A 2,774-nucleotide genomic window follows, 5' to 3' on the forward strand; every position below is an offset into this window, starting at 1 on the left:
TGAACAGGAAGTGAGAGAAACCGGCAGGTGTTGGGCCACCTCTGACTATGGGTAAAGAATCTTCACTGACCAATCTAGACTTCTGTGTCATTCTTCATCCTCAGAGAATATTCCATTCATATTCTGTCCTGACAACATGATTGGCAAATCAGTATCCCTTATGCCAGAAGTGCTGCATGAGGAAAAATGTAAGCCTTCTTAATTGAAATATTTTATTCTTAACTTGTTTTTGCATATTGCTTTTTAAGCAACCCTTCTCTCCTGAAAGCAAAGTGATTGCAAATGAGGGGCTTTGGGGTGTATGATGCAATGAGGAACCTGTTGCTGTGCAGGGCACTGATCAAGATTCCCAGCTTTTTAAAATCACAGCCCCGTTTACGGGATCGCCTGAGGTAACCTTAGTTTGCTTGGGTTTAGCTGCACCGATAATGAACTTTCCCATTCGCAGGCATGAGATATGCTGAAGGTCACGAGGTAAGATGACTTTTTTTAAAGAGATTAAGAAATTTATTGAATTTTAGTGTATTAATGGATACTAATAGCTGAATGGAACATCTCTGTACAGCGGCAGTATACCTCTGAAAGCCAAGTGAAAACATCAGAGGTAGGCATTCAGCTTCATGCTTTGGTTGTAGGGTTGTCAACAGGCGTGGAGAACACTACCCCTTTAATAGAGGCTGAATGTGTGAAAATGGGCGGCTGACCACTTTCATAGCATGGAGGTAAATAACATCATCTGATTAATAACAGCCCATTAAGCATCTATAAAAGAGACACCACATTTTTCTCCAGCCCAGGTGGCAACGTTACTATGCCGTAAGCTTTCCACAGGTATCTGGCTGGCCGCTGATGGAAACAATGCTAGATTAGAAGGACTTTGGTCTGAATCACCTTGGTTTAGTATATATTCAGCATGGATTTTTGTCCAGTGTTGGCCCAACACAGCTGGACAAGTAGGTCTGGTCAGGTGTGGATTGACCATTTTGGCCCCCGGGAGTCTTCCTGATAGGCTGATGACCTGCCCTCCCTGGCCTGAGCTAGCCCGATGGCAGGAAGGGTGCCACCTGCCCTGGCAAAGCCACGGTGGTCACACTTTGGTAGTGTCCAGCCTGGCTGAGCCATGCACAGACTGTGGAAGGCCAAACCATGTGCAGCATATAGAAGGTGGCACCCAGCCAAAAAAGAGTGAAACTCACTGTGCAGGTGCTATGGGACTTCCTTTGTTCTATCTGGCCCTTTCTTCCTCCCTCCCTCCCTCCCTTTGAGGGGGTACGGCTGGGATAGGCAGTGGGGCTGGGGCAGACGAAGGACTTGGGTCCCTTTTCCAAGGCTGTATTTTCCTCCTAGCCTGCCCCTGGTCCTGGGGTCTAGTTTGGTCTGAAAAAGAAACTCTTCCTGCTTTCCCTCCTTCCTTCTCCTTCGTGTTGAGCACATCCCCCCTCCCTGCCTTCATTATTTTGCTTTCCCTTTGACGTCTGCGGCTGTCTCCTAAATGCACCAGCTAAATAAACACACTGCTCTCCTCATAAGTGCATTTTCCATATTGGTCAGTTGACTTTCCAAACCCTCCAAGTTTCAAATTAACTTGAAGCCCTTGAGGACCCTGGAATCAGGATTACATCCAAGATCCACATTGCAACAGCCTGCTCTAAGTTTGCAGTGCAAAAAAAAAACACAACACACAAAAAACCCACAAACACCCCCCCACACACACAACAACCCCAAAATAAAACTCCAAAACAAAAACCTTAAACACTCCCCTGACTCTACCGAAATATTCTGTGACAACACAAAGCCATTTACTCATATTTCTCCCCATTATTAGCTTATGGTAGGTAGATGCGTTTGATTTCCATGAATAGAACAAAATTCACATATGTATCATGACCTCTGGAAACTGATCCAAATGATTTTTTGTTTCTTTTCTGGGCAAAACTGGTCTGACAAATATAGTTTGAAATGTCAAGTGTAGTGTTAGCATGAGTGACAGACGGGTCAGTTTAAGAGCAGACGGGAAAGTCATCTGATGTGGGAGCTGTATTGGATGAATGCATTGTGGAAGGGAGGGAGGGGTAGGACTGCAAAGAGCCCTGTAAAGCCCTGTAAAACTGCACCAACAGCTCTGGAAGTGAACACACACCTAGAACTGCAGAGTTGCTGCCATCCTCACCTCCCCCAGGTTTGGTCTGTATGTATATCTATGTACTTTAGACCTAAGTATTCAGTTGGTTCCAGAGATAGTACACCCATGAAATGTACACTGATGATTTCATAAGCATCACAAATGTTCATCTATATATCTAATTTCCAAGTTTTCCCCAGTGTGCGGATATCTAAATCCACACATTGGGGGCACTTGGGGGGTAGGGAGATTTTCCTGCACTCTTGGGGCAGTCCCCAAGTGTGCAGAAAAATCTGAAAACTTGGAAAAAATATAGGGGCGATATTTAAATCCCCCCAAAAGTAAGAGTGTTCCCTGCACATGCACAGAGAAAGCTCTGGGAACTCTGCGGCGGGCCGGCGGTTGGAACTCACTCAGGCCTCGATGCAGGAGTGGGGGGGAGGGGAGAGGAGATCGCCGGTGGCAGCGGAGGAGACCTCCAGAGTTGGGGGGAAGATTGGCGGTGGTGGAGAGTTCCAGAGTTGGGGGGGAGATCAGTGGTGGTGGCGGCAGAGACCTCCAGAGATGGGGGGGAGATCAGCAGCGGCAGAGGAGGAGGAGGCCACCGGAGCCGGGGGGGAGAAAGAGAACGGTGGGCACAGGATCTGTCAGC

This window comes from Gekko japonicus, unplaced genomic scaffold (assembly GCF_001447785.1).
Source record: "Gekko japonicus isolate JY-2015 unplaced genomic scaffold, Gekko_japonicus_V1.1 scaffold2014, whole genome shotgun sequence".
In the NCBI taxonomy this organism is placed as follows: Eukaryota; Metazoa; Chordata; class Lepidosauria; order Squamata; family Gekkonidae; genus Gekko; species Gekko japonicus.